The sequence below is a fragment of the Scyliorhinus torazame genome, chromosome 4, assembly GCF_047496885.1.
Source record: "Scyliorhinus torazame isolate Kashiwa2021f chromosome 4, sScyTor2.1, whole genome shotgun sequence".
NCBI lineage: Eukaryota > Metazoa > Chordata > Chondrichthyes > Carcharhiniformes > Scyliorhinidae > Scyliorhinus > Scyliorhinus torazame.
The window spans coordinates 174,195,114-174,216,534 of record NC_092710.1 but is presented as its reverse complement, the minus strand read 5'-3'; positions in this window follow the sequence as shown (position 1 = coordinate 174,216,534).

The following is a 21,421-nucleotide window of genomic DNA, read 5'->3' as shown; positions in this document are numbered from 1 at the left end:
CATGAAACTCACCTACAATAAGGAAAAATGTGTTTTCCGTACAGTCCACCGGGCCATCCTTGGCTACGTTGTGGAGAATGGAGTCCGAGGGCCCGACCCCGACCGCATGCGCCCCCTCCTGGAACTCCCCCTCCCCCACTGCCCCCAGGCCCTGAAGAGATGCCTGGGGTTTATTGTAGATAGGCCAACGAGAGGCGAGGCCATATTGGATTTGGTACTGGGTAATGAACCAGGACAGGTGTTGGATTTGGAGTTAGGTGAGCACTTTGGTGATAGTGACCACAATTCGATTATGTTTACTTTAGTGATGGAAAGGGATAGGTATATACCGCAGGGCAAGAGTTATATCTGGGGGAAAGGCAATTATGATGCGATGAGGCAAGATTTAGGATGCATCGGATGGAGAGGCAAACTGCAGGGGATGGGCACAATGGAAATGTGGAGCTTGTTCAAGGAACAGCTACTGGGTGTCCTTGATAAGTATGTACCTGTCAGGCAGGGAGGAAGCGGTCGAGCAAGGGAACCATGGCTTATTAAAGCAGTCGAAACACTTGTCAAGAGGAAGGAGGCTTATGTAAAGATGAGACATGAAGGTTCAGTTAGGGCGCTCGAGAGTTACAAGTTAGCTGGGAAGCACCTAAAGAGAGAGCTAAGAAGAGCCAGGAGGGGACATGAGAAGTCTTTGGCAGATAGGATCAAGGATAACCCTAAAACTTTCTATAGATATGTCAGGAATAAACGAATGACTAGGGTAAGAGTAGGGCCAGTCAAGGACAGTAGTGGGAAGTTGTGCTTGGAGTCCAAGGAGATGGGAGAGGTGCTAAATGAATATTTTTCGTCAGTATTCACACAGGAAAAAGACAATGTTGTCGAGGAGAATACTGAGATTCAGGCTACTAGACTAGAAGGGCTTGAGGTTCATAAGGAAGAGGTGTTAGCAATTCTGGAAAGTGTGAAAATAGATAAGTCCCCTGGCCGGATGGGATTTATCCTAGGATTCTCTGGGAAGCTAGGGAGGAGATTGCTGGGCCTTTGGCTTTGATCTTTAAGCCACCTTTGTCTACAGGAATAGTGCCAGAAGACTGGAGGATAGCAAATGTTGTCCCCTTGTTCAAGAAGGGGAGTAGAGACAACCCCGGTAACTATAGACCAGTGAGTCTTACTTCTGTTGTGGGCAAAATCTTGGAAAGGTTATAAGAGATAGGATGTATAATCATCTGGAAAGAAATAATTTGATTAGAGATAGTCAACACGGTTTTGTGAAGGGTAGGTCGTGCCTCACAAACCTTATTGAGTTCTTTGAGAAGGTGACCAAACAGTTGGATGAGGGTAAAGCAGTTGATGTGGTGTATATGGATTTCAGTAAAGCATTTGATAAGGTTCCCCACGGTAGGCTACAGCAGAAAATACGGAGGCATGGGATTCAGGGTGATTTAGCAGTTTGGATCAGAAATTGGCTAGTTGGAAGAAAACAAAGGGTGGTGGTTGATGGGAAATGTTCAGACTGGAGTCCAGTTACTAGTGGCGTACCACAAAGATTTGTTTTGGGGCCACTGCTGTTTGTCATTTTTATAAATGATCTGGAGGAGGGGGTAGAAGGATGGGTGAGTAAATTTGCAGATGACACTAAAGTCGGTGGAGTTGTGGACAGTGCAGAAGGATGTTACAAGTTACAGAGGGACATAGATAAGCTGCAGCGCTGGGCTGAGAGGTGGCAAATGGAGTTTAATGCAGAAAAGTGTGAGGTGATTCATTTTGTAAGGAATAACAGAAAGACAGAGTACTGGACTAATGGTAAGATTCTTGGCAGTGTGGATGAGCAGAGAGATCTCGGTGTTCATGTACATAGATACCTGAAAGTTGCCACCCAGGTTGAGAGGGTTGTTAAGAAGGTGTACGGTGTGTTAGCTTTTATTGGTAGAGGGATTGAGTTTCGGAGCCATGAGGTCATGTTGCAGCTGTACAAAACTCTGGTGCGGCCGCCTTTGGAGTATTGCATTCAATTCTGGTCGCCGCATTATAGGAAGGATGTGGAAGCATTGGAAAGGGTGCAGAGGAGATTTACCAGAATGTTGCCTGGTATGGAGGGAAAATCTTATGAGGAAAGGCTGAGGGACTTGAGGCTGTTTTCGTTAGAGAGAAGAAGGTTAAGAGGCGACTTAATTGAGGCATACAAGATGACCAGAGGATTGGATAGGGTGGACAGCGAGAGCCTTTTTCCTCGGATGGTGATGTCTAGCACGAGGGGACATAGCTTTAAATTGAGGGGAGATAGATATAGGACAGATGTCAGAGGTAGTTTCTTTACTCAGAGAGTAGTAAGGGTGTGGAATGCCCTGCCTGCAACAGTAGTGGACTCGCCAACACTAAGGGCATTCAAATGGTCATTGGATAGACATATGGACGATAAGGAAATAGTGTAAATGGGCTTTAGAGTGGTTTCACAGGCCGGCGCAACATCGAGGGCCGAAGGGCCTGTACTGCGCTGTAATGTTCTATGTTCTACTATACCCAGTGGGTCCCCAATTATGCGGACAAGGCCCGTCCACTTATTAAATCCACCATTTTTCCCCAGACGGCTAAGGCCCGCCTGGCCTTCAACCGCATCAAGGCAGATATTGCCAAAGCTGCGATACACGCTGTGGACGAGTCCATTCTGTCATGATATTCAAACACACATATCATGATGGACTCACCAACAGACAAATCAGCACACACAACACGACAACCAATCATAGACAAGGACAGAGACAGTATAAGAGAAGAAACACGACACCTGGTGGCCAGTAGATCTGGAGACCAGGACAAGGACAGGACCTGATTAACATCACACACAGGGAGTCACCACGTGCAGAGTATCAAGACAGAACTGTAAATAACAAGTTGAAATAAAACAGCGTTGTACCAAATACAACCGTGTTGGTTCATCTGTACATCAGAACACCCAACACTACATGGTACAGGAGTGGATCGATACCTGCCGGCAAAGCTGCCATCCTGAGATATGGACATCACCAACAACCCGCAGCCGTTGCAAGTCGCTGGGAACCTTGGCACCAATTGGAAGCTTTTCAAGCAGCAATTTGAACTGTTCATGCGAGCCAACGAGAAACAGAGTACCTCGGATGAAACAAAGATTGCGATGCTCCTCACCACTGCAGGTCAGCACACCATCGATGTATTCAACTCACTGGTGTTCGCGGAAGGCGAGAACCAATCCAAGTATGACACGGTCCTCCTCAAGCTAGACCAGCACTTTAACGTTGAGGTCAATGAAAGTTTTGAAAGGTATATCTTTCAGCAACGCCTGCAAGGTAAGGATGAGCTCTTTCAACCCTTTCTGACGCACCTCCGCATACTCGCGCAGTCCTGCGGTTACGGCACCACCTGAGAGTCCATGATCCGGGACCAGATTGTTTTTGGCGATGCCTCCAGTGGCCTACGCCAGCAGCTTCTTAAAATTAAAGGCCTGACCTTAGCGTCTGCGGTGGAAGCTTGTGTCCTCCATGAAAATGCAACCAGCCGTTTTGCCCAATTTCAGGCGACCGAGTCGGCACGGAGGGGGTCCCTAGCCGTTGAATCAGCAAGCCAGGCCGCCCACGAGGCCGAACGCATCCAGGCAATTGATTATCTCCCGGCCCGCGGCCTGGACAAGGGCGGCCGTTTCCCGCGCTTTTCGCGGTCTCCCGCGCTTGTGCGCGCCAAAACCAACAGCAACATCGAGGGACGCACTGCTTGGATGCAAGACCGAACTGCGCATGCGCAGTGGCGTAACGAACGCCGTGACGTCATGACGTGCGGCAACTGTGGAGCTGTACATTTAAAAGGACAATGCCCTGCTAAAAACCGACAATGCCTACGATGTGGCAGGATGGGCCACTACGCTGCCTACTGTCGAGCGGTTCAACCGATGGATCCTACACATCTCCGACAACCTCGCAGACACGTCAGGACCGTCCAGACCGTACATCAGGACATCCAGCCAAATGACACAGATGACCAAGATGCCTTCCGGGTTTCAGTCATTGATGTGAACAGGGTCAACACCATCAATCCGGCCGGTGAATGGAGTGCCACCCTGACGGTAAACCGATCGCAGATCACTTTCCGCCTGGACACTGGCGCATCCGCCAACCTCATAGCATATTCAGCATTCCATGCCATGAAGGTCAAACCACCTACCCAGCCATCCCGGTGCAAGATGGTTGACTATAACGGGAACGTCATGGGATCTTGCCAGCTCCAGGTGACACACAAAACGCACACGGCCACACTCCCCTTTGAAATTGTTGACTCATCGAAAGATTCCTTGCTGGGCGCATAGGCATGCAAGGCTCTTCACCTTGTACAGCGAATTATGTCTCTCTCTCCAGACGACACATCCGACTTCCTGGATGCTGACTTCAACGCAAATCTCCAATCCCTCCTTGCTCACAACCAGGAGGTATTTGAAGGCATGGGGACACTGCCATACACATGCAAAATTTGCCTCAAACCGGACGCCATCCCGGTCGTTCACACACCTCGCAGGGTTCCAGCGCCACTCAAAGACCGCCTCAAGCAGCAGCTGCAGGATCTCCAGGACCAAGGGGTCCTATCCAGGGTCACGGAGCCCACGCCATGGGTCAGCTCCATGGTGTGTGTCAAGAAGCCCTCTGGCGAGCTCCGCATCTGTATAGACCCTAAAGACTTAAATAATAACATTATGCGGGAACACTATCCCATACCTAAACGAGAGGAAATCACCAGTGAGATGGCCCAAGCCAAAATATTCACCAAACTGGATGTTTCCAAAGGATTTTGGCAGATCCAACTGGACCCGTCCAGCCGAAAGCTATATACTTTTAACACCTCTTTCGGCAGATTCTGCTACAACCGGATGCCATTTGGCATCATCTCGGCATCCGAGGTCTTCCACAGAATAATGGAGCAGATGATGGAAGGCATCGAAGGGGTACGCGTATATGTGGACGATATCATCATCTGGTCCACCACTCCGCAGGAGCACATACATTGTCTCCAACGCGATTTCACCCGCATACGAAACAATGGCCTGCGCCTCAACCGCGCCAAGTGTGCCTTTGGCCAGACCGAATTGAAGTTCCCGGGGGACCACATCTCCTGATCAGGGGTCCGTCCCGATGCGGACAAGGTAAGCGCCATCACAGCCATGCCGCGGACGGCCGACAAGAAAGCTGTACTACGATTCCTGGGCATGGTCAACTTCCTCGGGAAATTCATTCCCAACCTTGCTTCCCACACAACGGCTCTGCGCCATCTCGTAAAGAAATCTACAGAGTTCCAGTGGCAACATACACACCAGCTGGAATGGGAGACGCTCAAACACAAACTGACCACGGCACCAGTGTTGGCGTTCTTCGACACGTCTCGTCCCACCAAAATCTCAACTGATGCCAGCCAATCTGGTATTGGAGCAGTGCTCCTGCAGAAAGATAACACGTCGTCATGGGCCCCCGTTGCCTATGCATCACGGGCCATGACCCCTACGGAACAACGCTACGTGCAAATTGAAAAAGAATGCCTGGGCTTGCTAACTGGTTTGGACAAATTCCACGATTATGTATATGGTCTTCCACGATTCACGGTCGAAACTGACCACCGCCCCCTGGTCAACATAATAAACAAGGACCTGAACAACATGAACCCTCGCCTCCAGCGCATCTTACTTAAACTCAGGAGGTATGATTTCCAACTGATCTACACTCCAGGGAAGGACCTCATCGTGGCGGATACCCTATCCCGAGCAGTGAGTGCACCACCAGATGCGGAGGGGTTTGTATGTCAAGTTGAGGCACACGTGGCTTTGACAGCGGCAAATCTGCCGGCTAACGACCCCAGTCTGGCCCGCATACGCGCAGAGACAGCGGCCGACCCCCTTCTACAGCGAGTGATGCGCCACATGACGGAAGGTTGGCTCAAAGGGCAGTGCCCGCAGTTCTATAATGTGCGAGATGACCTAACCACCATTGATGGGATCCTTCTGAAGCTAGCCAGGATCGTCATTCCGCACAGTATGCGCCAGATGATTATCAATCAAATACACGAAGGCCACTTGGGGGTCGAGAAGTGCAGATGGAGGTCCCGAGAGGTGGTATATTGGCCGGGCATTAATGACGATATTGCCAACATGGTACCCAATTGCACAACCTGCCAGAGGTTTCAGCCGGCGCAACCTCCTGAGACGCTTCTGCCCCATGAGCTGGTGACGTCCCCCTGGGCGAAGGTGGGTGTCGACCTATTTCAAGCGCTTGGCATGGACTATATTATCATCATAGACTACTTCTCCAATTACCCAGAAGTCATACCCCTACACGATCTGATGTCGTCTGCAGTCATCAGGGCCTGCAAGGACACCTTTGTTCACCACGGCATTCCGATGACTGTCATGTCGGACAATGGGCCCTGTTTCGCCAGCCGTGAATGGTCGTCCTTTGCCGCATCATATGGTTTCACACACGTAACATCCAGCCCTCTACATCCACAGTCAAATGGAAAGGCGGAGAAGGCCGTTCACATTGCCAAGCGGCTCCTTTGCAAGGCTGCTGCTGCCGGATCGGACTTTCACCTCGCCCTGCTGGCCTATCGATCGGCCCCGCTAGCCACGGGTCTCTCTCCAGCACAGCTACTGATGGGTCGCACCCTCAGGACAACTGTGCCTTCCACCCTGACACCAACAACGGACCATGCTAAGGTACTGCACAAGATGCAACTGCAGCGTGATCGCCAGAAGAGTCTGTGCGATACAAGGGCGACTGATTCCCCCCCCCTGTCCTCCGGGGATAAAGTCCGCATTCATCTGCCAAATGGTGGCTGGTCAGCACCTGCCGAAGTTCTCCGACGTGTGGCTCCCCGCTCGTTCCTGGTACGCATGTCGGATGGATCAGGGCGTCGCCGCAATCGGCGAGCCCTTCGCCGCCTTCCACGCTCGCAACCGAACAGTGCACACATGCCGGGTCCTCCACTGGTTCCCGAGGATGACTTTGTGGAGCTGCCACAGATCATGCCCCTTCCATCGCCACCCGTGGCCAGGCTCGCACCTCAGCCGGTGGTTCTCGACCCACCCTTGAGACGGTCAACCCGAATTCGTCGAACACCTACTAGATTGGACTTATGAGACTGTTCACACGTTAAAGTTGAAACACTATTGTATTGTAACATGTTTACAAAATGATCAGGGGGTTGGATAGGGTGGACAGTGAGAGCCTTCTCCCGCGGATGGAAATGACTAGCACGAGGGGACATAGCTTTAAACTGAGGGGTAATAGATATAGGACAGAGGTCAGAGGTAGGTTCTTTACGCAAAGAGTGGTGAGGCTGTGGAATGCCCTACCTGCTGCAGTAGTGAACTCGCCAACATTGAGGGCATTTAAAAGTTTATTGGATAAACATATGGATGATAATGGCATAGTGTAGGTTAGATGGCTTTTGTTTCGGTGCAACATCGTGGGCCGAAGGGCCTGTACTGCGCTGTATTGTTCTATGTTCTATGTTACTGTTTTATCATTCCAGATATCGTTTGACCGGACCACACTTCAAAGTTTTTCGTCTTCCTGTTTTGTTATGGTACAAACTCGTTAGCATGACACACCCGACATCGCCCCATGTATATAGTTACGCCACATGCACCTGCTGTAAATATCACGCACACACACTTTTAGATGCACTCACGACACATTCGTATTTATAACCACGTAGGCACATAATTTTGTAAAAAACACACATATCATGATGGACTCACCAACAGACAAATCAGCACACACAACACGACAGCCAATCACAGACAAGGACAGAGACAGTATAAGAGAAGAAACACAACACCTGATGACCAGTAGATCTGGAGACCAGGACAAGGACAGGACCTGATTAACATCACACACAGGGAGTCACCACGTGCAGAGTATCAAGACAGAACTGTAAATAACAAGTTGAAATAAAACAGCGTTGTACCAAATACAACCATGTTGGTTCATCTGTACATCAGAACACCCAACACTACACATTCCATTCCAGGTGGAGAGCGATGCGTCGGACTTTGCTCTGGCCGCTACCCTCAACCAGGCGGGCAGGCCCCTGGCTTTCTTTTCCCGTACCCTCCATGCCTTCGAAATACAACACTCCTCCATCGAAAAGGAAGCCCAAGCCATTGTAGAAGCTGTGCGACATTGGCGGCATTACCTTGCCGGCAGGCGATTCACTCTCCTCACTGGCCAACGGTCGGTTACCTTCATGTTTAACAATACACAGCGGGGCAAAATCAAGAACGACAAGATTCTGAGGTGGAGGATCGAACTCTCCACCTACAACTACGAGATCTTGTACCGACCGGGGAAACTCAATGAGCCCCCAGATGCCCTATCCCGCGGTACATGTGCCAGCGCACAAGTAGACCAACTTAGGGCCCTCCACAATGACCTCTGTCACCCAAGGGTCACCCGTGTTTTTCACTTTATCAAGGCTCACAACCTGCCTTACTCCATTGAGGAGGTCAGGACCGTGACCAGGGGCTGCCAGGTCTGCGCGGAGTGCAAACCGCACTTCTATCGGCCAGACAGAGTACATTTGGTAAAGGCCTCCCGCCCCTTTGAGCGCCTCAGCATCGACTTCAAAGGGCCCCTCCCCTCCACTGACCGTAACGTGTACTTCCTCAACATCGTTGACGAATACTCAAGATTCCCCTTTGCCATCCCCTGCTCTGACATGACCTCCGCCACCATCATCCTTGCACAGTCTTTTCACCTTGTTCAGGTTCCCCACCGACATCCATAGCGATCGGTGTTCCTCCTTCATGAGCGACGAGTTGCGTCAGTTCCTGCTTAGCAAGGGCATCGCCTCAAGCAGGACGACCAGCTACAACCCCCGGGGCAACAGACAGGTGGAGAGGGAGAACGCGACGGTCTGGAAGGCCGTCCTTCTGGCCCTACGGTCTAGAAGTCTCCCAGTCTCCCGCTGGCAGGAAGTCCTCCCCAATGCGCTCCACTCCATCTGGTCAGTCCTGTGCACTGCCAACAACGAGACCCCTCACAAACGTATGTTTGCCTTCCCCAGGAAGTTCACCGCCGGGGTCTCGTTCCCATCCTGGCTGACAGTCCCAGGGCACGTCCTCCTCCGGAAGCATGCGAGGAGTCATAAATCGGATCCACTTGTCGAGAAGGTCCTGCTCCTCCATGCCAATCCACAATATGCCTACGTGGCACATCATGACGGGCGACAGGACACAGTCTCCCTCCGGGATTTGGCACCTGCAGGTTCCCCAGCGACCATCACCACTACCCCCGACCCTCCACCGTCTCCACCCACCTCTACCCAGCTACTTCAAGAACTGGCACCCACAGGCCCACCAGCGACCATCACCACCACCCCCGCCCATACACCGCCCCCCCCCCCCCTCCACCGACTCAACTACTGGGTGAAGAAGAGGACAACACGCTCTCGGACCCGCAGGTCTCAACACCGGTGCCCACACCACAGTCGGGACTGAGGCGATCACGGCAGAAGGTCAAGGCCCCCGACAGACCTGATCTTTAAGTCCACTTCACCCCCGCTGGACTCTTTCTTTTTTAACAGGGGGTGAATGTGGTAAACCACTGTAGTATATGATATGTGTATTGTGGTAAACTGCTACTGTATTACACTGCCCGATGGTTCCGCCTCCCCTCGGGCTCGGTATTAAGGTGGCCGGGTCTCTGCCTCTGACCCAGTTCGGGATCCGAGGCCAGGACGCTTTCTGTTTAGTTTATTAAAGTTTCAGTTACGTTCACTACTCGTCTTGTGTTCATTGATGGCACATCAAGGTGTGTGATCAATGTATGTTGCAGATACATTAGGAGTGGAATATTGGGCCAAAGTGGATTAGCAGCCTGTTCTACACTCTATCCTCTCTGAAAGGCAAACTTTGTCGAGTGTAAGATGAGCTGCCAATTCGTTATCATCGATTTTCTACTTCTGCCCAAGCTGAATTTCACCTCCATCATCAAACTTTCCCTCCTGTGCCCAGTGCTTCCCTGCACAACATAGCTGAGTTCAAAACTCAGTAGATTGGCACTTGAATCCATTATGCCTCACAGCCAGCAACATGTCAGCATTTTAAATTTAAAGTGGAAATGAATTTACAGCTGCAAAATCAGAGTGATTTCTTGACAAATTTAACAGAAGTGGAGGCTAATTTATGTACGCAATTGAAAAGTTTCTTTCTGTTCAGCAGACGACATGGGGTGGGATTCTCCATTGGCTGACCCCAAAATCGGGAAGCACGATTGGGCGGAGAATCGGTTCCGACGCCAAAGGGCACCGGTTTGATGTCAAATCGCAATTCTCCATCACCTTGGCAGTGGCACCAATGCGTTCTGGAACGCATGTACAGTAAACACTGTTTGCATATAATTATAGGGCCTGACCCGGTATTCTCCGGGGCCTCCACGATTCTCCGCCTCCGATAGGCTGAGTTTCCGCCGCGCAGTTCACTTGCCCTTTTAAAAATCGTGAAACCAGCGTTGAGAGAGAGGGTACGGAATGTGTCCAACATCGCCATGTTCTGCTGACAGTTGTGCCGCTGGCTGGGGAGCTTCTGCCAATGCCGGGGGGAGTGGCAGAGGGTGGCCAGGATGTGGGCTGCAGGGTCGGGGTGGATAGGCACGCAACAACATTGCCACAGTCGGAAAGGTGGTCATGCAGCTGCACGTACCGTTAACAGCCCACTGTGAACGTAGGGCCACGTGTCCCCCTAGGTCATCCCCCTAGGTGCCCTCTAGCCCCAGCCAACCAGTCAGCTGTATGGGCACGCTCCAGCACAACCAGTGCCATCTTGTTGGCTGGCATGACTGTTTGTGGGGAGTGAAATGTGTATATGCGGCTTGTCAGCCTCTCGAGTGTCAATCATGGACCCAGCGAGTCCCGCACCGTTTTTCATTAGAATTGTGTTCCACCTGACACCGGTGCTAGCCCCTCCACAGTCACTGAATCGGTCCTGATTCTGCGCCAGTTTTGCTGTTATGAAAGTCCACAAATCTTTCCCCGGCCTCAACACTTAGTCTCAGGAACGGAGAAACCAGCCCGTCATTATTTTGGGGCCCAAATCCATTCTTGCCTCATTGAAATTGGCTTTCTTCCAGTTAATTATTCTTATTCTGGATTGTAGCTTGTCCTTTTCGATAAACAACTTAAACCTTATAATACACTGATCACTTTCACCTAAAGGTTCTCTGAATGTCAGCTGGCCCACCTCTTAAGGAGCAAGGGCTGGATTCACCGATTTGGAGACGATGTCCCCACGCCGGAGTGGGAACGGTGGGAAAACTGGCGCCAAACGGCCACTGATTCCCCGTTTTGCTGGAGACTGGCAGGAAGCAAGCGTAGAGCACCTGGCTCTAGCTGCCGATATGGCCAGGAGGATTGCTGGGTCCGTAGCTGCGCATGCGTATGGCAGCGGTCTGCAGCGGCCGCACCGTGCTTCATGGCGGATGCTGCTCATGGACCCGGCCCGCGAAATAGTCCCCCCCCTTCGGCCGGCTGGCGAGCCCCGGACCGCCCCAGCACAGTGACCCAACCCCAAATAATGTTCCCCCTACCTGCGGATCGGCCCTCTCCTGACTGTGGTGGTGCTGGACTGAGTCCGCAACTGCCATGCTGAGTTCCCGACGGGTGAGACCATGAGAGACCCACGTTGTCGGGAACTCGGCAGTTCGGGGGCGGAGTATCGGGGGCGGGCCTCAGGCCCCTGAGGCCGTGGATGCGAGTACGCCGCTTTGGAGGGGGCGGAGCATCGCCAAAGCAGCGCCGCCCCTGATTCTGTCGGGAATTTAGATTCTCCGGCCTGTCGCCGAACGTGATTTTGGCGTCGGTGACTGGAGAATCCAGCTCCAGGTTCCAGGGATCAGTTACAAAGATAAATTGGAGAATTTGGGACTGTTTTCCTGAGAGATGAGAAGGCTGACGGGAGATTTCATTGATGTATTCAAAATCATGAGGGGTCTGGACAGAGTATATAGGGATAAATCCTTCTCATTTGTGGATGGATCAAGAACCACAGGCCATGGAGTGGGACAAGGAGAAAAGACAACAAAAGGAAAAACGTTTTCAAAGTCGGGAATGCACTGCCTGAGAATATGGCAGAGGCAGGTTCAAAAGGGAATTAGATTGTTACCTGAAAAGGACGAATGTGCAGGGTTACAGGGAGGAGGTCAGGGAATGGCACTAGGTGAATAGATCATTTAGCGAACGTGTGGACATGCGGTGGGCCAAATGGTCTCCTTCTGCGCTGTAACAATTCATGATTCTTGTGGTAGTCACCACTGATGTGTATATTGTATATATAGGATGTTGATATAGGTGCTTGATGGTATGGCCCCTGTACTACAGGTAAGAGGGTAGATCCCTGCCTGCTGGCTCCGCCTAGTAGGCGGAGTATAAATATGTGTGCTCCCAGTACAGCAGCCATTTTGTCAGTTGCTGTAGGAGGCCACACATCTCAGTGTAATAAAGCCTCGATTACATCCTTCTCTCGTCTTTGTGTAATTGATTGTGCACCAATTTATTACACTGAGTTTTTCAGAAGATGGACCTCTGCATCAAGCCGGATCGCCTGCAGCTGCATCCTCAAGCAGACAGCGCCAAAAAGGACTTTGAACATTGGCGAGCCTGTTTTGAAGTGTACATCGGGTCTGTGCCAGACGAAATTCCAGAAGCACAGAAGCTCCAGATCCTTTACACGTGGCTGAGCTCCAACGTCTTTCCACTTGTCCAGGACGCGCCGACCTACGCAGAGGCCATGGCGCTACTGACGGAAAACTACGCTCAGTGGACTAACACACTCTAGGCCAGGTACCTCCTCTCCACACGGCGTCAACTTCCCGGTGAGTCGGTGGAAGATTTCTGGCGCGCTCTGCTCCCCCTAGTTAGAGACTGTGACTGTCAGGCCATGGAACACTCGAATTTGCTAATGAGAGACGCAGTTGTTACGGGCATAGGGTCTGACTACATCCGCCAGCGCCTCTTAGAGGGGGCCACGCTCAACCTCGCGGCGACCAGAAAACTAGCGCTTTCACTTAGTCGCATCACGTAACATTCAGGCCTATACCCCCAACCGCGCGGCCCAACCCCCTGTGCATCGTGGACTCTGCAGTCGGCCACCCCATCGTGGACCCCATCAGCGACCGCCCTCAGCCAATCCCACGCCTGTGCCGAGCGGCAGCCAACCAACCCCGGGGGGCCCAAATGCTATTTCTGTGGGCAGTCAAAACACCTCCGACAGTGCTGCGCAGCGCGTAGCACCCTCTGCCAGGCCTGTGGCAAGAAGGGACATTTCGCTGCAGTGTGCCAGTCCCGCTCAATCACCGCTTTTGTCCCGGCACCCCCCAAGTGCAGCCAGTGGGCGCCGTGCTAGGACCACGTGCGGCCAGTGGACGCCGCCATCTTGCTCGACTCGCAACACGTGCGGCACATGGGCGCCACCATCTTGTTCCTCCCATGACCAACAGGTGCCGCCATCTTGTTTTCCCCACGACACGTGCGTCCGGTGGGCGCCGCCATCTTACCCGACTCAGGACCCGGCCGCTCATCGCCTGCAACTGCCAATGACCAGCCACATCTCGCCTCGGTCACGATTGACCAGTCTCGACTACACAATCTCGCGACTGCTTCAACTAAAGTGAAGGTCAACGGGCACGAGATCTCCTGCTTGCTGGACTCCAGGAGCACTGTGAGTTTCATTCACCCCTATACGGTAAGGCGCTGCTCCCTCGCGGTACACCCCGCTAACCAGAGAATCTCCCTGGGCTCCGGGTCCCACTCCGTGGCGATCCGGGGGTACTGCATCGCCACTCTCACTGTCCAGGGCGTGGAGTTCAGTGGCTTCCGCCTCTACGTCCTCCCCAACCTCTGCGCTGCCTTGCTACTCGGCCTGCACTTCCAGTGCAACCCCCAGAGTCTAACCCTGAAATACGGCAGGCCCCTACCACCCCTTACTGTGTGCGGCCTCGCGACCCTTAAGGTCGACCCACCTTCCCTTTTTGCAAACCTAACCCCGGATTGCAAACCCGTCGCCACCAGGAGCAGACGGTACAGCGCCCAGAACAGGACCTTCATCAGGTCTGAAGTCCATCGGCTGCTTCGGGAAGGCATCATCGAGGCCAGCAACAGCCTCTGAAGATCCCAAGTGGTAGTGGGCAAAACTGGGGAGAAAAACAGGATGGTCATTGACTACAGTCAGACCATCAATCGGTACACGCAGCTCAACGCGTACCCCCTCCCATGCATATCTGATATGGTCAATCAGATTGCACAGTACCAGGTCTTCTCGACAGTAGACCTGAAATCTGCCTACCACCAGCTCCCCATCCACAAGGCGGACTACCCATGCACTGCGTTTGAGGTAGACGGGCGCCTTTACCACTTTCTTAGGGTTCCCTTCGGCGTCACCAACGGGGTCTCGGTCTTCCAACGGGAGATGGGCCGAATGGTTGACCGGTACGGGCTGCGGGCCACTTTCCCGTACCTGGACAATGTCGCCATCTGCTGCCACGATCAGTAGGACCATGACGCCAACCTTGCCAAATTTCTCCACACCGCCACTCTCCTCAACCTCACGTATAACAAGGAGAAGTGCGTGTTCAGCATGAACCGCTTAGCTATCTTCGGCTGTGTGGTCCAGAACGGAGTTCTGGGGCCCGACCCCGATAGCATGCGCCCCCTCATGGAACACCCCTCCCCCACTGCCCCAAGGCCCTCAAACGTTGCCTGGGGTTCTTTTCGTATTATGCCCAGTGGGTCCCAAACTATGCGGACAAGGCCCGCCCACTCATTCAATCCACTGTGTTTCCTCTGACAGCCGAGGCTCACCAGGCCTTTAACCGTATCAAGGCCGACATCGCCAAGGCCGCGATGCATGCGGATGACGAGCCGCTCCCCTTCCAAGTCAAGAGCGATGCATCAGACGTCGCTCTGGCTGCCACCCTCAACCAGGCAGGCCTGTGGCATTCTTTTCCCGCACCCTCCATACCTCCGAAATTTGGCACTCCTCTGTTGAAAAAGAGGCCCAAGCCATCATTGAAGCTGTGCGGCATTGGAGGCATTACCTGGCCGGCAGGAGATTCACTCTCCTCACTGACCATCTGTCAGTTGCCTTCATGTTTAATAACACACAGCGGGGCAAGATCAAAAACAATAAAATCTTGAGGTGGAGGATTGAGCTCTCCACCTACAACTACGAGATTTAGTATCGCCCCGGTAAGCTCAACGATCCCCCCGATGCCCTATCCCGAGGTACATGTGCCAGCGCACAAGTGGACCGACTCCGGACCCTGCCCGACAACCTCTGTCACCCAGGGGGTCACACGTTTTTACCATTTCATCAAGGCCCGCAACCTGCCCTACTCCATTGAGGAAGTCAGGGCTATCACCAGAGACTGCCAAGTCTGCGCGGAGTGCAAACCGCACTTCTACCGGCCAGACCGTGCGCGCCTGGTGAAGGCCTCCCGCCTCTTTGAACACCTCAGCGTGGACTTCAAAGGGCCCCTCCCTTCCACCGACCGCAACACGTACTCAGTGTGGTCAATGAATATTCCCGATTTCCCCTTTGCCTCCCATGTCCCGACACGACGTCTGCCACCGTCATCAAAGCCCTCAACACCACCTTCGCTCTGTTCGGCTTCCCCGCCAACGTCCACAGTGACCGGGGATCCTCATTCATGAGCGATGAGCTGCGCCAGTACCTGCTCAACAGGGGCATTGCCTCGAGCAGGACGACCAGCTACAACCCCAGAGGAAACGGGCAGGTAGAGAGGGAGAATGGGACGGTCTGGAGGGCCATCCAGCTGGCCCTACGGGCCAGAAATCCCCTGGCCTCCCGCTGGCAGGAGGTCCTCCCCGACGCATTTCACTCCATTCGGTCGCTCCTGTGCACCGCGACTAATGAAACCCCCCATGAACGTCTCTTTGCCTTCCATAGGAAGTCCACCTCCGGGGCTTCGCTCCCAACATGGCTGGCAGCTCCAGGACCCGTTCTCCGTCGACACGTTCGACTCCACAAGGCGGACCCGTTGGTTGAGAGGGTACAGCTACTTCACGCTAACCCGCAGTACGCCTACGCAGCGTACCCCGACGGCTGCCAAAACACTGTCTCCCTCAGGGACCTGGCACCAGCTGGTTCCACCCCCCACCCCTCCAACCCGGCGCCACCCTACCCCCCCACCGGCGCACCCTACCGCAGCCCCCGCTCCGGGACAATCCGACCTCCCCTTACTCACACCCAGGGATGAAGAGGATTTCGACACACTCCCGGAGTCACTGAAGACCAAGCCACCGCAGGAGTCGCCACCAGCTCTGCGGCGCTCTCAACGACAGATCAAGGCACCGGACCGCCAGAATTTGTAACATTATCTTTACTTTTAAAACACAAACTTTCCATATATAGTTCTCCACCACCCCCGCCGGACTCATTTTTGTAACAGGGGTGAATGTGGTAGTCACCACTGATGTATATATTGTATATATAGGATGTTGATATAGGTGCTTTACGGTAAGGCCCGTGTACTACAGGTATGAGAGTAGATCCCTGCCTGCTGGCTCCGCCTGGTAGGCAGAGTATAAATATGTGTGCTCCCAGTACAGCAGCCATTTTGTCAGCTGCTGTAGGAGGCCACACATCTCAGTGTAATAAAGCCTCGATTACATTCTACTCTCATCTTTGTGTAATTGATCGTGCATCAATTCTGTAAGGTATCAGGTCAAGTACTGAGCCTCTTCATCAGTGATGTACTGTTGCTCTCTCTTTCTTCCTCCTGGATGTACTGTGGATGAGCTTCTGACAGTTCTCGCACTTTTAAAATTATTTCATTGGGTGTAGGCGTTGCTGGCCAGATCAACATTTTTGCCAATCTCTTATTCTCCTTCGGAAGGTGGTGGTGAGTTGCCTTCTTGAACAGCTGAAGTTCACCTGGTGCAGGCACTCCCACAGTGGTTTAAGAAGGGAATCCCAGGACTTTGATCACATGACAATGATGGCACCGGAATATAGTTCCAGGTCAGAACAGTGTGTGGCTAAGGGGAACTCATAGGTGATGGTGTTCCCATGCAGCCTTCTAGGTGATAGAGGGCGAGGATTTGGGAGGCTCTCTCTAAGGCTTGGTGAGTTGCTGCACTGCATCTTGTATACTGTACAGACTGCTTCCATTGCCCACAGGTGGTGGAGGCAATGAATGTTTAAGTTGCCCATGCCGGGACCCGAGTCCCGGGGTGCTCTACCCTTTTGAGGTCGGGTTGGGGGGGGGGGGGGGGGATTGATGACCCTCTAATTGATAAGTTGGGGCGTTGGGTGGTCTGGAGGTCGCTGTATGGGGGCCGAGTGATCGGGGTACCATTTACTCTTCCTGCACAGGCAAGCTGAGTTTGTTAGTGCAGGAAATGAACCTAAGTGCGGCCGTGGCAGAGTTCCTCCCCGAGGCCCAAATATGAGGCAAAGCCCTGTTTAATAGCGGGGTCATTCTCGGCATTGCAAGCGTCGGAAAACACCCCGCTAAATGCTCCCAAAATGGGACTCTGATTCATTTCTGTTAAATCACACCCTCTGGGTTTCATATTTAATCTTGGTTTAACAGATTTTCTGTGCAGAAATAAATCATTCACTGTGTTAGTAATGATTTGCCCTCTATGTACACTTAATAAAATATAAGTTCAACTTTATTTTTAAATATCCACATTTTGTACAAAGTGAATGTGAATTGGTGAATTCCTTTATTCTCGTCCAAAATAGGTCCTCAGGGGGTTCTGGTGATTGTGGTGTGCTGAGCAGACGCAGGAAAGGTGGCTTCTGCGGGAACTCAGAAAATCAACAATTTGAGCACAGAAATAGGCCACTAAACTTGTTGAACCCCCCCACCACCACCCACCCCCCCTCCAAGATCACCACAACTACCAAGAAATGTCCAGGAATAACTCGAGGACCCGAAAGAACGGTAGAACCAGTAAAAGCCTGGAGAGGAGGAACGGGACATCAGCGAGCACGCGGGACCAGTCGGAGCCGGCCACACACATGAGCAGGCTGGGTTGCCGGGGCTCACGCCGGACCACCCACCGATAAGCGAGTGGATGGACCTCCTGATTCAGGAGCTACTAAAATACAGGAACGGCATAAAGCTCAAAATGATGGCAACAGTGAAAGCGGCTGTCTCGGATGCCCTGACCCCTTTCAAAATGGCGCCAGAAAAGGCAGAGCAATGGTTGGATGCACAAGAGGTGACAATCAGAGACCTGGAGAAAGCGGCGACTGACCAGAGTGACCGAATCGCCTCCTTGGAAACAGAAATGACAAGGTTGGTGGTGACGCAAGGGCGCTGAAAGGATGGTCAAGGCCCAGAAGAACCGGTCGCATCGCCAAGACCTCCTCATCATTGGTCTGCTGGAGGGCATCGAGGGCAGGAACCCCATGGAATATGTGGCCCAGACGCTGGGTAAGCTGGTCGGGACGGGGTGCTTTCCCAAAACCCCCGGAGATAAGCAGAGCCCACAGGTCACTCAGGCCAAAACCTAAAGCGGGAGAACAAGCAAGAGCCATCACAGTGAAACTTCACGGTACCAGGATCGGGAAAAGATTCTAAACTGGGCAAGGCATACACGGTCCTGCCAGTGGGAAGGCCACACAATCCGAGTGTACCAGGATGTTGGGGCAGACCTGGACAAGTGCCGGGCTGAAATTAATGCAGCCAAGACGGCCTTTTACAAGAGTGTGGTGCGGTTTGGAATGCTGTACCCGGCCAAACTATGGGTAACCTTCCAGAGGAAGGAATATTACTTATCGCACCGGCCGAGGCAGGTGGATTCATGCACAGACATGGGCTGGGAAGACAGCAGCAACAGGGCCAACAGTAAAAACAAACTCTGTGTAAAGTACAGAAAAGGACAATTGCGCGGTACAGAACTGCCTCACTTTCATCCTAACTTTAAGTCCCAGGAAGGAAGGGGTGAGAGCGAGAAGGTGCATAGATAGGTGAGGGAAGGGAGGGGGGGAAACAACACATTGGGTGGGGGAGGAAAAGGATTGCTCCATGTGGGGGGCACCACACTAGCAGGCAAGCCAGCGCAAGGAAGTACAGGTGAGGGGGGGCCACGGCACAGCTCCCGATAGGGAGGAAATGCCTGGCAGAAAGGAGGGGGGGAAAGCTAGACAATGGGGGTAGGGGGAAAAGACAGGAGGCGGCCCATAGGGGCACGGAAAGGGGGAAAATAGAAGAGGTAGACCGACCCAAGAGAGGGAATTGGGGGTAGGAGGGAGGAGGGGTGAGGGTAGAATGCTGGCTATTTCACATATGGTGGCAGTGAAAGCAATAACGCCGGAAACGTCCATCTGGTGGACTCCTAAATAAAGGAAAACCCTGGAGTGCTGGGGCACATCCACATGGAGTAAATGGCATTGGTAGCCATCTTGGATGCCTCCTGGACAAAAGGAAACCTGGAGCGCAAGGGCACAGCCACATTGAGAGCACGGCAACCACGGCCATCTTGAATAGCCCCCAAACTGAGGGAGATCCCGGAGTGCAGGGGAGCATCCACAAGGTAAGTATGGTTTACCCAGCAGGAGTGGGGGGACAGAAACCCCCATCAGGATAGTCACCTAGACCTCAGGAAACTTAATGGCCCAGTGAAAAGATCCAGAGTCTTCGGCCATCTGAAAAGTCTGAGGGCTAATGCTATCTTCCTCCAGGAGACACATCTGAGGGAGAAGGTCCGACTGTGGGGAAGAAAAAGCTGGGTGCGTCAGACGTGTTACTTGTGTTATGGGTCAAGGTCGAGGGGGGTGGCCATACGTCTAAACAAGAGGACAGCTTTCACGGCAACAAAGACGGTTACGGACTCAGAGGGGCGGTATGTCATGGTTAGTGGTGTCCTGGAACTGGCACCAGTGGTCCTTGCAAACGTGTACGCTCCCAAGTGAGACAACGCGGAATTCATGAAAAAAACCACGGCAGAAATCTCCGACATAGACACACACCGACTCATTATGGAGGGGGGACTTTAACTGCGTACAGGACCCACAGACAGACAGATCCAGCCCTAAATCAGGGAAACTAACAAACATGTTGAGAGAGCTGAATGCCTTCATGGTGCATATGGGGGTAGCAGACCACTGGAGGTTCATGCACCCAAGGGAGAAGGAGTTCTCCTTCTTCCCCAGGTCCATAGGGTCTACTCGAGGATCGACTTCTTTATAATGGGGAAAATCAGTGTTTCCAGGGGTAGTAGGAGCGGAATACTCCACAATCGTAATCTCCAACCATGCTGCACACTACTTGGATATAAGGGGCGGGATTCTCCCGCAATTGGTGGGATGACCCGACGCCGGTGCCAAGAACGGCGCAAACCACTCTGGCGTCGGGCCAACCGGAAGTTGCGGAACCCTCCGCACTTCCGGGGGCTAGGCCGGCGCCAGAGGGGTTGACGCCGTGCCAACTGGCGCTGAAGGGCCCATGCGAGTTGCCGCATGTGCAGAACCGCCGGCGTGGTTCCGCGCATGCGCAGGGGGATTCTTCTCCGCGCCGGCCATGGCGGTGCCCTACAGAGGCCAGCGTGGAAGGAAGGAGTGCCCCCATGGTACAGGCCCGCCTGCAGATCGGTGGGCCCCAATCGCGGGCCAGGCCACCGTGGGGGCTCCCTCCCGGGGCCGGATCCCCCTGCGCACTGCGAGGACTCCACTAGATGGCTGACAAGCCAGGTCCCGCTGTGTGGGACCATGTCCATTTCACGCCGGCGGGACTGGCCAGGAACTGGCGGCCACTCGGCACATCGGGGCCCGGAGAATCGCCGGGGGGCTGCTGCCAATGTGGTGTAAACCCCGACCCTGCCTGAAAACCGGCGCCGGAGAATACGGCAGCCGGCGTCAGAGCGGCGGGGCGGGATTCACGCCGCTCCCCGCGGATTCTCTGACCCAGCCGGGGGTCGGAGAATCCCACCCGAGGTTGGAGACGGGCTGGGCTCAACACCCCCCATAGGGATTGGACATGGCCCTCCTGGCCAAGAAGGCATTTTGCGAACGGATATCACAAGCCATAGACGGGTACGGTACCAACAACCAGAATGGGGAGGTCTCACCCTCCACATTCTGGGAACGATGATGGCAGTGATCAGGGGAGAAATTATTGCATACAAGGCGCGCAAAGGAAGGAGAGGGCGGCCAGGCCACATGGTTGACTCCATACTGGCGGTGGACCGTGGTACTCCATGGCCCGAACTGTGGAACTACTGGCGGAGAGGAATAAATTACAAATGGACTTTGACCTACTGTCCACTAGGAAAGCAGTGCACCAGCTCTGGCAGGCGCTGGGGTTCTTTTATGAGCTTGCAGACAAAGCTAGCTGGCTGCTGGCTCACCAGCTAAGGAAGCAGGCAGCCACAAGGGAAATAGTTCAGGTCAAAG